General features: G+C 38.1%; 1 long non-coding RNA gene across 2 annotated transcripts; it reads left to right on the plus strand.

Annotated features, from left to right (window-relative positions):
• The first annotated feature begins 6,590 nt into the window (after positions 1-6,590).
• LOC122201630 lies at positions 6,591-10,444 on the plus strand. Of its 2 annotated transcripts, XR_006194283.1 has the most exons (3): positions 6,591-6,699; positions 7,437-7,587; positions 10,242-10,444. It is a non-coding gene; the product is annotated as an uncharacterized LOC122201630 (long non-coding RNA). The 2 variants fall into 2 exon arrangements; XR_006194280.1 differs by lacking the exon at positions 10,242-10,444 and having other exon boundaries at positions 7,437-7,665.
• Positions 10,445-14,769: the final 4,325 nt, after the last annotated feature.

Consider the following 14,769-nt stretch of genomic DNA (forward strand, 5'->3'; position numbering starts at 1 on the left):
TGCAATTGCTGGGTCATAGGGTAGTTCTATTTTTAATTTTTTGAGGAACCTCATACTGTTTTCCAGAGTGGCTACACCAGTTTGCATTCCCACCAGCAGTACAAAAGGGTTCCTCTTTCTCTGCATGCTTGTCAGCATCTGTTGTTGCCTGAGTTGTTCATGTTAGCCATTCTGACAGGTGTGAGGTAGTATTTCATTGTGGTTTTGATTTGTATTTCCCTGATGATGAATGATGTTGAGCATCTCTTCATGTGTCTGTTAGCCATCTGGATGTCTTCTTTGGAAAAGTGTCTATTCATGTGTTTTGCCCATTTCTTCACTGGATTGTTTTTTTGGGTGTTGAGTTTGATAAGTTCTTTATAGATTTTGGATACTAACCCTTTATTTGATATGTCATTTGCAAATATCTTCTCCCATTCCATCGGTTGCCTTTTAGTTTTGCTGATTTTTTTCTTTCACTGTGCAGAAGCTTTTTATCTTGATGAGGTCCCAAAAGTTCATTTTTGCTTTTGTTTCCCTTGCCTCTGGAGATATGTCAAGTAAGAAGTTGCTTTGGCCAAGGTTAAAGGCCTTTTCATAGATCTGCCGTCCATTTTGAGTTTATTTTTGTGTATGGTGCAAGAAAGTGGTCCAGGTTCATTCTTCTGCATGTTGCTGTCCAGTTTTCCCAACACCATTTGTTGCAGAGACTGTCTTTTTGCCATTGGATATTCTTTCCTGCTTTGTCAAAGATTAGTTGGCCATATGTTTGTGGGTCCATTTCTGGGTTCTCTATTCTGCTCCATTGATCTATGTGTCTGTTCTTTTGTCAGTATCATACTGTCTTGATGATTACAGCTGTGTAATACACTTTGAAGTCTAGAATTGTGATGCCTCCAGCTTTGGTTTTCTTTTTCAGAATTGCTTTGGCTATTTGGGGTCTTTTCTGGTTCCATACCAATTTTAGGATTGTTTGTTCTAGCACTGTGAAGAATGCTGGTGTTATTTTGATAGGGATTGCATTGAATATGTAGATTGCTTTGGGTAGTATTGACATTTTAACAATATTTGTTCCTCCAATCCATAAGCATGGAATATTTTTCCATTTTTTTGTGTCTTCTTCACTTTCTTTCTATAGTTTCTATAAGTTCTTTCTACAGTTTGTTCAGCTTTCTGTAGTTTTCAGTGTATAGATTTTTCACCTCTTTGGTTAGGTTTATTCCTAGGTATTTTATGGCTTTTGGTGCAATTGAAAATGGGATTGATTCCTTGATGTCTGTTTCTTCTGCTTCATTATTGATGTATAGAAATGTAACCGATCTCTGTGAATTGATTTTATATCCTGTGACTTTGCTGAATTCATGAATCAGTTCTAGCAGTGTTTTGGTGGAGTCTTTTGGGTTTTCTACATAGAGTATTATGTCATCTGCCAAGAATGATAGTTTGACCTCCCCCTCGCTGGTTGGATACCTTTTATTTATTTGTGCTGTTTGATTGTTGAGGCTAGGACTTCCAACACTATGTTGAATAACAGTGGTGAGAGTGGACATCCTGGTCGTATTCCTGATGGTAGGGGGAAAGATCTCAGTTTTTCTGCATTGAGGATGATAATAGCAGTGGGTCTTTCATATTATGGCCTTTCTGATCTTGAAGTATGATCCTTCTATCAAGAACGATGTTGTAGAAACGATATTGTATTTTGTCAAATGCTTTTTAAGCATCCTTTGAGAGGATCATGTGGTTCTTATCCTTTCTTTTATTAATGTAATGTATCGCATTGATTGATTTGCGGATATTGAACCAGCATCCCAGGAATAAATCCCACTTGATCGTGGTGAATGATTCTTTTAATGTATTGTTTGATCCAGTTTGCTAGTATCTTATTGAGAATTTTTGCATCAATGTTCCTCAGGGAAATTGGTCTATAGTTCTCCTTTTTAGTGGGGTCTTTGTCTGGTTTTGGAATCAAGGTAATACTGGCTTCATAGAATGAGTTTGGAAGTTTTCCTTGCATTTCTATTTTTTGGAACAGCTTCAAATAATAGGTGTTAACTCTTCCTTAAATGTTTGGTAGAATTCCCCTGGAAAGCCATCTGACCCTGGACTCTTGTTTGTTGGGAGATTTTTGATTACTAATTCAATTTCTTTACTGGTTATCGGTCTGTTCAAATTTTCTATTTCTTCCTGTTTCAGTTTTCGTAGTTTATATGGTTCTAGGAATTTCTCCATTTCTTCCAGATTACCCAATTTGTTGGCATATAATTGTTCATTATGTTCTCTTATTATTGTTTGTATTTCTGTGGTGTTGGTTGTGATCTCTCCTCTTTCTTTTTTTATTTAAAAAAGAATTTTTTTTACATTTATTTACTTTTGAGAGAGAGAGAAACAGAGCACAAGTGGGAGAGGGGCAGAGAGAGAAGGAGACACCAAATCTGAAGCAGGCTCCAGGCTCTGAGCTGTCAGCACAGAGCCTGACGTGGGGCTCAAACTCACGAACCATGAGATCATGACCTGAGCTGAAGCTGGACGCTTAACCAGCTGAGCCACCCAGGGGCCCCATGATCTCTCCTCTTTCATTCATGATTTTATTTATTTGGGTCCTTTCCTTTTTCTTTTTGATCAATCCAGCTAGTGGTTTATCGATGTTGTTAATTCTTTCAAAGATCCAGCTTCTGGTTTCATTGATCTGTTCTACTGTTGTTGTTTTTTAATTTCACTATCATTGATTTCTGCTTTAATCTTTATTATTTCCCTTTTTCTGCTGGTTTTGGGCTTTATTTGCTGTTCTTTTCCCAGCTCTTTTAAGTGTAAGGTTAGGTTCTATATTTCAGACCTTTCTTCCTTCTTTAGGACATCCTGGATTGCTATATACTTCCCTCTTATGACTGCTTTTGCTGCATCCCAGAGGTTTTGGACTGTAATGTTTTCATTTTCATTTGCTTCCATGTACTTTTTGATTTCCTCTCTAATTTCTTGGTTAATCTATTCACCCATTTATTCTTTAGTATGATGTTCTTTAGTTTCCAAGTGTTCATTGTCTTTCCATTTTTTTTCTTGTTGTTGATTTTGAGTTTCATAGCATTGTGATCTGAAAATATGCAAGGTATGATCTCGATTTTTTTTTTACTTTTTGAGGGCTGATTTGTGACCCAGTATGTGATCTATTCTGGAGAATGTTCCATGTGCACTCAAGAAGAATGTGTATTCTGCTGCTTTAGGATGAAATGTTCTGACTATATCTGTTAAGTCCATCTGTCCAGTGTATCATTCAAAGCCATTGTTTCCTTGTTGATTTTCTGCTTAGATGATCTTATCCATTGCTCTAAGTGGGGAGTTGAAGTCCCCTACTATGATGGTACTGTTATCAATGAGTTTCTTGTTTGTGATTAATTGATTTATATATTTGGGTGCTTCCATGTTGGCATAAATATTTACAATTGTTAGATCTTGTTGGATGACCCCTTAATTACGATATAATGCCCTACCTCATTTCTTGTTCTTCATTTTAAAATCTAGTTTGTCTGGGGGCGCCTGGGTGGCGCAGTCCGTTAAGCGTCCGACTTCAGCCAGGTCACGATCTCGCGGTCCGTGAGTTCGAGCCCCGCGTCAGGCTCTGGGCTGATGGCTCGGAGCCTGGAGCCTGTTTCCGATTCTGTGTCTCCCTCTCTCTCTGCCCCTCCCCCGTTCATGCTCTGTCTCTCTCTGTCCCAAAAATAAAAAAAATAAAAATAAAAATAAAAATAAAAATAAATAAATAAATAACATAAAATCTAGTTTGTCTGATATAAGTATGGCTACTCTAGCTTTCTTTTGAATGATGATTTCCATCCCCTTACTTTCAATCTGCAGGTGCCTTTAGGTCTAAAATGAGTCTCTTGCAAGCAGCATATAGGTCTTGTTTTCTTATCTGTTCTGATACCCTATGTCTTTTAATTGGAGTATTTAGTCCATTGACACTTAGAGTGAGTACTGAGACATGAATTTAGCACAATTGTGTTGCCTTTTGAGTTGGTGTTTTCGGAGGTGTTCTCTGGTTCTTTCTAGACTTTGTTGCTTTTGGTCTGTTTTGTTTTGTTTTGTCTTTTCTCCAGTCAAAATATCCCCCTTAAAGTTTCTTGCAGGGCATTTAGTGGTCACGAACTCCTTTAGTTTGTGTTTGTCTGGGAAACTCTTTATCTCTCCTTCTATTTTGAATGACAGTCTTGCTGGATAAAGAATTCTTGACTGCATATTTTTCTGATTCATCATGTTGAATAAATCCTGCTACTCCTTTCTGGCCTGCCAAGTTTCTGGATAGGTCTGCTGTGAACATGATCTGTATTCCCTTATAGGTTAAGGACATTTTCTCCCTTGCTGCTTTCATAATTCTTTCCTTGTCTGTATATTTCATGAATTTGACTATGATTTGTTGTTTTTTTGTCGAATCTAATGGGAGTTTTCTGTGCTTCTTGGATTTTGATGTCTGTGTCTTTCCCCAGATTAGAAAGTCTTCCACTATAATTTGCTCACATAAACCTTCTGCCCCTTCTTCTCTCTCTTCATCTTCTGGGACTCTATGATTTAGATGTTATTCCTTTTTAATAAGTCACTGAGTTCTTTAAGTTTTGTATTGTGACATTTTGCCTTTGTTTCCCTCTTTTTTTTTCTTTCTTTTTTTTTTCAATATATGAAGTTTATTGTCAAATTGGTTTCCATACAACACCCAGTGCTCATCCAAAAAGGTGCCCTCCTCAATACCCATCCCTCTTTTTTTTTTCTGCTTCATTATTCTCCATAATTTTATCTTCTAAATCACCAATTCACTGTTCTGCCTCATCTATTCTTGCCTTCGTGGCATTCACCCGAGATTGCATCTTGGTGATAGCATTTTTAATTTCGTCCTGACTAGATTTTATTTCTTTAATCTCCACAGAAAAATATTCTATGCTTTTTTCAACCCCAGCTAGTATTATTATTGTGGTTCTAAATTCTAGTTCAGACATCTTGTTTATATGTATGTTGATTAAGCCCCTGTCTATCATTTCCTCCTGTTCTTTCTTTTGGGGTGAATTCCTTCATTTTGTCATTTTGAAGGAAGAAAAAATTAATAAAATTTAAAATTAAAATTAAAAAATTAAAAACAAAACAAAAAATCAAATAAAGAAAGCTAGATCCTAGGTGCATTTTGGTCTGGTTGTTAAAAGAAACTTGATAGAATAGAGAAAAAAGGGAAAGAAAAGAAAAAAAAGTAAGAAAAAATTTAAAAATGAAAAATATATATAATAAAATAGAATAAAATGAATAAAGAAAATGAAATAGAATAAAACATTTAAAAATAAAGTAATAAAAAATAAAATTTTCTCTTTTCTGTATCCAAGAATGGGGAAGAAAAGAAAGAAAGGGAAAAAAAGAAAAAATAAAACAATTTAAGCAAAAACAGAAGCAAAGAAAATGAACAGATAAAGGAACCAGAAAACAGAATGAAACCTAAAGAAGTTACATCCTGTTTTCTCTAGGACTGAAAGTATGAAGTCTTCTATAGTCTGTGCACTAAGCAGGTGGAGTGACTTGTGCTGGTCTTCTAGGGAATGTGCTTGGAGGGCGCAGTTGGTGGGGGGCTTGGTGTAAGGGCTCCATTATCCACCAGGTGGCACTGCTTAGCTTACTGGGGTGGGTCAGTGCAATGTGCATGCAGCTGTGTGGGAGAGGTGGAAATGGCTTCATCCAGCTCCCTAGTCTCTGGCACAGAAACTTTGCACTCTCACCGACCTTTGATCAAATATCTCTTCTTTGTCTCAGGCCTCTGTCCACTCCTCTCCTCCACCCCGTCCGTGTCCAAGCTGTTCACCTGCCAGGTAGCACCTCCCTCCAGAGTTTTATCTCAGATGGGGCTGTGTTGCAAAACCCCATGCTTCTGAGACCACTGTGGCTTGGACCTGTACCAATTCTCTGGGGGAAGGATCTTGCTGAGCAATGGCAGGGTGCCGGCTTGCCCCAGAAGAGTTTCTTGCAATCATGCAGCGGCAGAGGTTCAGAAATTATGGCAAATCACAACACACAGCCAGCGCCAGGTTTCACCACACTCTGGAGACTTTGTCCCAGTAGTGGCAAACATAGTGGCAAACATCTGCTAAGACCTTTGCCTGTGGGGAGGCCATATGCCTCTACCAAATGCACTCCAAACAGGGCAACCACTTCTCCCTGTGTGGCACATGGACCCCTCAGACTGCACTGCCTGCTTCTGGGAATTCGTCCTGTTTCCTCACCAGAGTACCACTAGGCAATGAGCTCCAAAACTTCAGACTCTGTGCTCCACTGTTTATAAAATCCTGATGGTATTGAAACCCTCTCCTTGCTTCCCACCAATGGTTTTGGGGAACAGATTTCTTGTTCAGTCCCCTGCTAGTGTTTTCACTCTTACTCTCTCTTTCTTTCCAGCTACTTTCAGGGGAGTGCTTTTCTTGCACATCCCAATGCACCACAATCTCTCCCTTTCTCTCTTTCTGTCCTCTCTCCACAAAAACAGCTCTCTATCCTCTGTGGCTTTTCTCTCCCCCAGTTCACCTCTCCACACCATGTACCTGCTGAGTTCTGTGGCTCAAGTTATGCAGATTGTTGTGTTAATCCTCAGATTGATTTCCTAGGTATTCAAAATGGTTTGGTGCTGATCTGGCTGTGTTTCAGAGACAAGACAAACTCAGGGTCTCCATGCCGCTCCAACATCTTGACCATCTTCTAAAGGTGTACTTTTAAATGAATTTTTATTTTTTTAATTATTTTTAAAATATTTTTTAATTAATTAATTAATCAATTAATTATTAAAGAGAGAGACAGAGCGAGTGGGAGAGGGACAAAAAGAGAGGGGGAGACAGAATTCGAAGCAGGCTCCAGGCTCTGAGCTCTCAGCACAGAGCCCAACGTGAGGCTCAAACTCACAAGCCATGAGATCATGAGCTGAGCTGAAGTCAGACACTCAACCGACTGAGCCACCCAGGCACCCCTAAATGAATTTAAAAAAAAAAACATTTAAATTCGTTGCCAACCATTTAAAAATTGCAGGCTCGTACATACAAATCCAATTTCTGGCTTCTCTTGGAAACTTGGAAGAGCTGGCTGCATGAAGTTGTTCATTCCTGCCTGGTAACAGTTGGCAGGAGCTGAAGTGGGTCAAGTAGGCTTTCTGATTTCACCCCAGATCCTGTCTCCATCACTACCTGCTTTCAAAAATTAGATTGTTATCATCAAACTTCTGTTCAAGTAGGAGGTGCTATGATTACTGGCAAATTTGGCTGCTCACATTGTATAGTGCAAATACCTCTGTATTGATTAAAGTGAAAAATATAAGAGAACCAGGAGCAATGTGGATAAATCTGATGTTCATTTGTGAAAGTGTAGAATCTGTATTTTCATTTTTCTTTAATTATAGTAGTCATTGAACAGAATCAGTGACCAAGTGTCTCATTTGAATGTATTTTCAGTTTGATTCTACACATGAAGTTTGCATTCTGTGATATCACCACATTGTTACATGGACTTGGGCCAGTGTTTCTCCATCTTTGTTGAGCGTTGGAAGGAGATAGGAAGCTTGTGAAAAATATGCTTGGGCCCAACCCCATGGATTCCGACTGGGTACGTTTGGGAAGGAGCCTATTTGTTCTTTGTATCAATTTTGCAGATGATTCTGATCCATTAAAATGCGAGAACCAACTTTGATCTAGGGCAAATATTCCTACTGTTTTGGTGAGGGGGGTGGTTCCTTGTTTTTGGAACTACTGCTTTTATGGAAGATGATTCTTAGAGAAGAAATACACACAAAGACATTTGCCTCTGAGAAACATTTATGGGTAAGTATTCCAGCAGTTTACAGGGCTTCTGCAGTGGAACAGCAAAGCCTGCAGTGGAACAGCATGTCAGTGCAGGTACACGTGTGAGACCTGACCTAGTCTACTGACCGTTTTGGTTGATTAACCATCTAGAAATGTCTGAAACTATGTTTTCAGTTTTACATTGTCAGTTTTCCCCCCCCACAAACATACAGAATTGAAGAACCATAGAATTTTAGAAGTAACCCAGTCTTCAGAAATCTAGATCACCTGCCCTGTTTTATAAGAGAGCCAACTGTTCAACCATCCAAGACCACACACAGTTGACAGTTGCACTGGGAACAGTGCTTAGATTTCTGAATTCCAGTCTAGTGTTCTTCCTAGCATTTCTGCTCACCTCAAAACAATATCCAAATATCCATGTGTATTATGTTGCATTCAAGAGAGCTGCTTTGTTAAATTAAAAGGTGTTATATGTGAGCTTTGGTGAAAATACAGAACAGTGAAAGTTTCTGAGATATAATATTTAAAACTATCAATTGGAATCAATTTTTTGGTAAATTTTTTATAAAAGGGAAACAAGTAAATCAAAGTCAGGGTGCAGAATAAATCTTACTATATGGCAAGCCACAGCCCGTCAGGATATGGAATTTGGAAACTGTTAGCTATAAAATGTCTTTGTGCTGGGGTACCTGGGTGACTCAGTCAGGGAAGTGTCCAACTCTTGATTTTGGCTCAGGTCATGATCTCGGGCTTGTAAATTTGAGTCCTGCATCAGGCTCTATACTGACAGTGCTGAGTCTCCTTGGGATTCTATCTCTCATGCTCTCTCTCTCTCAAAATAAATAAACATTTAAAAAATAAAATTCTTTATTTTTTTATTTATGATTTTATTTTATTTGAGAGGGAGAGAGAGAGAGAGAGAGAGAGAGAGAGAGAGAGACAGAGCATGAGCGGGGAAGGGGCAGAGAGAGAGAGAGGAGACACAGAATCAGAAGCAGGCTCCAGGCTCTGAGCTGTCGGCACAGAGCCCGACACGGGGCTTGAAGCAACGGATGGTGAGATCATGACCTGAGCTGAAGTCAGACGCCCAACCGACCGAGCCACCCAGGCACCCCTTAAAAAAATAAATGAAATTCTTTAAAAAGTGTCCTTGTACTATTTATTAGGAAAATGCTCTCTTTGTGGTTATAATGATCCCACCCAATGGTCCAGACCATGCGATCACACTGTTTGCAGGAACAGATGGACGGTGTTTGGGACTGGAGAGTCAAGTCTTGGTTTAGAGAATTTTAAAATATAAAACTACTTCCTTCCCAAGAGAAGTATTACATCACTGAGAGATAACCTTATAAGCGTTATAAATTCCCATTTTCTTTCTAGTTCAATAAATCTTTCCCCAAACCCACTAGTCTTTCCAAATTTACTCTGAAATTCTTTCCCTCTCCCTTAGAAAAGATGAAGCACAGCTGAAAATTTAAGGAGCACTTATATTTTTGTTATTATGAGCTATGTTGCACAACTCACAAAAAAGTGAACTTGGAAGATGGGAGCCTCTGTGTTTTATGTTGCTGGCGGCGGAAGATTGATTTCTAAAAGGCCATGGGTGTACCTCACACCCACCCCCGCCCCCATCCCAGCCTGTTCAACACTGAACCTTTGTATTCTCAACCTCAGGCATGCTGATCTCTGATGCCTCTGCCAAACTTTGGGCTCAGAGCTGGCAAATTGGCACCTAGGGGATCAATCTGACCGACAAAACTTGCTTTGTTTTGCTTAGACAATATTTCTAAAACATTTGAACTAGGATTTACAAATTGGGGGGTTTCACATAAAAAATCTGGATTCTTGAGTTCTTGGGAAATATCAGAAAATCTAGGTCCATTCCCACTGTGATATTCAATAAAAAACCTAGGGCAGCTCAGTTGGTTAAGTGTCTTGACTCTTGATTTCGGTTCAGGTGATGATCTCTTGGTTTGTGAGTTGGAGCCCCGTGTCTGTCTCTGCCCTGACAGTGTGGAGCCTGTTTGGGATTCTCTCTGCCTTTCTCACTGCCCCTCCTCTGCTCATTCTTTCTCTCTCCCTCTCAAAATTAAATAAATAAACATTTAAAAAAATACTCAATAGTAGCTTAGGAGCTCCTGCCCCTTAAGCTGGCATCTACTCCCTGTCTCCTAACTACACTCTAGGAAATGTAGCTCAATAGAACATTCTATGTTGATCAAAATGTTCTGTAGGTGCCCTGTCCAACTGGATAGTAGCCTTTAGCCATGTGTGACTTGAGCACTTGAAATGTGGCTAGTGTGACTGAAGAATTGAATTTTGAATTTTATTTAATTTTTATTAATTTAAATTTAAATAGCCATATGTGGCTAGTGATGACCATTTTGGAATGAGTCTAGCTGGTTATTGCTGAGTAGAAGTGAATGTGCATCCAGATGTTCTGTTTTTTTTTTCCAGAGCATCTGGGAACGAAGATTTTTAATGAAGTCTCTTCCATTTAAAATTTTGGCTCCATTTTAAAAATGTGAAAGCCAAAAAAACACATTGATGGCATGAATCATGACCTATGACCACTCAGTGACGCCCCCTACTCATTGGATTAATAAATAGCCAAGGGCAAAAAGAAAAACACCTTGCACATCTGTCAGTGGAAATCAAGAGGCACAGTTAAAGTGTTATCATTGCTTTGAAATACAGCCTTACTTTCACAAAGATGGTTAAAATTTTGTCAGTGGCAAAGATTATGTACATCCTGTTCTATAAAAGCATTTAACAAGTGATGTTTAGGCTGAGACAAAGGACAAAGAGAAGGTAGGTCTTCAAATGAAAGAGAATAGCAAAAGGGTAAAGACCCAGAGGCAAGAGAGGTGTAGTCGGTTGGGAACCTAAAGAAGCTTCATGTGTCTGTTGTGTCCAATATGGTACCCACTAGCCACATGTGGCTATTTAAATTTAAATGAAATTTCCTCAACATCACTCATCATCAGGGAAATACAAGTCAAAACCACAATGAGATACCACCTTACACCTGTCAAGATGACTAACATTAACAACTCAGGCAACAACAAATATTGGCGAGGATGTGGAGAAGGAGGATCTCTTTTGCATTGTTGGTGGGAATGCAAGCTGGAGCAGCCACTCTGAAAAACAGTATGGAGGTTCCTCAAAAAACTAAAAATAGAACTACTCTACAACCCAGCAATTGCACTACTAGGCATTTATCCATGGGAGGCAGCTGTGCTGTTTCAAAGGGACACATGCACCCCCATGTTTATAGTAGCACTATCAACAATAGCCAAAGTATAGAAAGAACCCAAATGTCCATTGATGGATGAATGGATGAAGAAGATGTGGTATACATATACAATGGAGTATTACTCAGCAATCTAGAAGAATGAAATCTTGCCATTTGCAACTATGTGGATGGAACTGGAGGCTATTATGCTAAGTGAAATTAGAGAAAGACAAAAATCATATGACTTCATTCATCTGAGGACTTTAAGATTAACATAGGGAAGGGAAACAAATATAACATAAAAACAGGGAGGGGGACAAAACATAAGAGACTGAAATATGGAGAAAAAACTGAGGGTTACTAGAGGAGTTGTGGGAGGGGGGTTGGGCTAAATGGGTAAGGGGCACTAAGGAATCTACTCCTGAAATCATTGTTGCACTATATGCTAACTAACTTGGATGTAAATTTTAAAAAATAAAATCAAAATAAAATAAAATAAAGCAGAAAAAATAAATTTAAATGAAATTTCAAAAATTAAAAATTCAGTTTCTCAGTCACATTAACCACATTTCAAGTGATCAATAGCCATGTATGGCTAGTGGCTGCCATACTGGACCTTCAAGGTATAGATAGAACCTATATATCATTGCACAAAGGTCTATTAGCCAGTAGTAGAGCTTAGAGACTGGAGAAAGAGAGCCTAGAGAGATACTCGGGGACAAGGCCATGAGGTGACAAAGGGGCCAGTGTACCACATTAGGAAGTTTAGGCATGGAGCTGAAGACTATCTTTTAGGAAGGTCATTCTGCTGTTGTGTGGAACATGAATTGGAAGGATTCACAAAAGTGGATGATAGAACCCTGTTAAGAGGCTGTGGTGGTGCAGGCAAGAGATCAGGATGCCCCAGCAGCCAGACATTATCCATTTATCTACTACCATATCCTGCTTGGCCCAGGACTTAGAGGTCAGTCAATACTTACAGTGAGTGCCAGGTATAGATTACTCACTGGGAATAGTTCTAATTCTACAGGCGAGAGACTGAGGTTCTAGTGGTTAAATAAATCAATCCCACAGACCACACAGCTAGTAAGTCTGACAACTGTGATTCTATCCAAATCCTGAGATTTTTTTGTATTTTGATTTTTCTCTCTCTACAATATTCCCAGCAACTTCCTCCCACACCCAGTGAGTCCCTTTCTCCAACTGCATCTGTACCACTTCCTCTTCCTTTTAAGATGAGAATTATATTTCAGAGCATTTTTTTTTCCTCATAGCTTCTTCTATTCCAAATTAAGGGTAATCACAGCTGGTTGGTTCAATGCCAGAACCCAACCTGGATAAAAGTCCTTTGTGTGTGATGATATTAAATGTGTGAGCTTTTATAAAAATATGTGTGCCTTTGAGGAATTCTTCAGACATCTGGGGAATTTAAACTAGTAATTTATAATAGATTTCCTTGACTAGCATGATAATTCCCTAATGAAAAGAGTGGGGCTTTACTTCAAACTGTATGCAGCAGTGGAAAGAAACTTAGTAGCTGAGACTTTGAAATTCTCAAGCTGCTAGGTACGAATTTACTGATTTGCTTTGCTCTTTTTTCATTTGTTTTTCAATAAATAAGACATTAAAATGTCACAAAACTTTATTTTCCCTTTTAGGGTAACTTTATTTTGATGTAATTTCAAACTTACAGAAAAGTTATTTGAATAGTACAAAGAACTTCTGTGTGTCCTTCACCTAGATTGACTGATTGTTACAATTTTGCTGCATTTTCTTGACATTTGCTCTCTCAACACACACACACACACACACACACACACACACACACATTATTTTTTGAACCACTTAAGAATAAGCTTCAGACATAGTGCTGCTTTATCCCTAAATATTTTAGTGTGCAGTTTCTAAGGCAAGAACATTTTCTTACATAATCACAGTAAAATGATCAAAAGAGGATATTTAACACTGGTATAGTATTATTATTTAACCCAGAGTATCTAAATCATAGGATTATTCAAATTTCATCAGTTAGCCCATTAATGTCCTTTACAGCTGTTTACAACTCCTTTCCCACACCCTGTGCAGAATCTAATCCAGGATTATGCATTGCATTGCGTTGTTACATTTCTTAAGTCTCCTTATAATTAGAACAATTCCTCATACTTTCTGACTTTCATGACATTTGTATTTTTGAATAGAATAAATAACAATAGTGATAGATAATGTATAGTATAAACCTATACATAATGTATTGAGTATATATAGATTATAGTCTGTAACCTATACATGAATATATAATCTATACTCTATATAATACTTTATATGAAATATCTACTATGTAATACATACATGAATATACTCATGAATTCTTACCTACTATTATCTATTGGGAAGAGGTCTTCAAATGAGAGGGAACAGCAAGAGCAAAGACCCAGAGGTGAGAGAGGACATACTTGGTTGAGACCCTAGAGAAATTTTACATATCTGCTCTAATTATGACAGCCATATTGGATATCAATAAATATAATCTATTATGTAGATTATAGATGATATTATAATTCATGAGTCCATACTAATAAATATATACAAACATAAATAAGACGGAAAGCTATTCTTTCAGTAAAATGATGACAGAACTAGAGAATGACCATTTCGCAACCATTATAATAATGAAGAATTCAGGCAAGGATTATCAATGGATACAAAAGCTAGTAGATGAAAGTTTGAAGAAAACGATATTTACAAAGCTTGGAAATATTGTCCCAGAAATCACTTACTGATTAGAAAGGAAAGGACGGTAACTGGCTGATAGCATTTTAGCCAAACAGTCAAAATTAACATCGTCAATGATAGGACAAACGATCAACACGTGCCTCTGTTATGCTGCACAAGGACACAACTTTTATGTTGTATTCTTGTTAAAAATACATCTATTCATGAGAAAACAAACTCAAACAGGGATATTCTACATATAAAATGTTTGCTTTTTAAAGAGAAGGCTTCTCAAAGCAAGGGTTGCATCGAGTTACATTATCAAACAATACCACTAGATGTCACTGTAGTTTTGCAAGTTGCACAAGTTTGATCTGCGTTAGCAAATCTAAATTCCTTTGTGGCCTGCCTTCTCACTTTGACACCATTGTGGACTGGACACATCTTGCCAATTCCAACACATATAGCTTTTGAGAAGGCTACAAATTAAATAATGGCAAAGCAGTGGTGGACGTGGCAACAGGCTTAGATGAAAGCTTGGCTCTGCCATTACAAACTGTGATGACAGTTCCTGGCAAACCGTGCCCTCTCGGTCTTGGTCTCCTCCTGTAAAATGAGGGGATTTGGATTGCTAGCTCCGACTCACCTCTAACTCTAACAGTCTGTGATTTTAAGCTAATTTTTCTTAACTGAAGTCATTTCAGGGCCATTATAACATTTTTGCCCAACTTCATTGAACCCATTACTGATTTTCTGTTTTTGCACCCAGTACTCTAATTTATCTAATGTTTGTCCTTAAGTTGACTCGGTTTTTAAAAATGTAAATAAAGAAAATAATTTATAGGCCGATTACAAATGGAAACCAGTTCACTTGCCATAAATAGAGTAACCACAAAAATAGATGTAATAAAAACAACATAATGTAGTTAAATTTGAGTAGATGTTATTGTCTGCCTAAGGCTCAGAGCCTGTAATCTGCTCTGTTTTTCCTTTTTAAAGGGAGTTTTGGAGGTGTTAAAGAGAAATTGAAGACAGACT

The sequence above is a fragment of the Panthera leo genome, chromosome A1 (assembly GCF_018350215.1).
Source record: "Panthera leo isolate Ple1 chromosome A1, P.leo_Ple1_pat1.1, whole genome shotgun sequence".
Taxonomy (NCBI): domain Eukaryota; kingdom Metazoa; phylum Chordata; class Mammalia; order Carnivora; family Felidae; genus Panthera; species Panthera leo.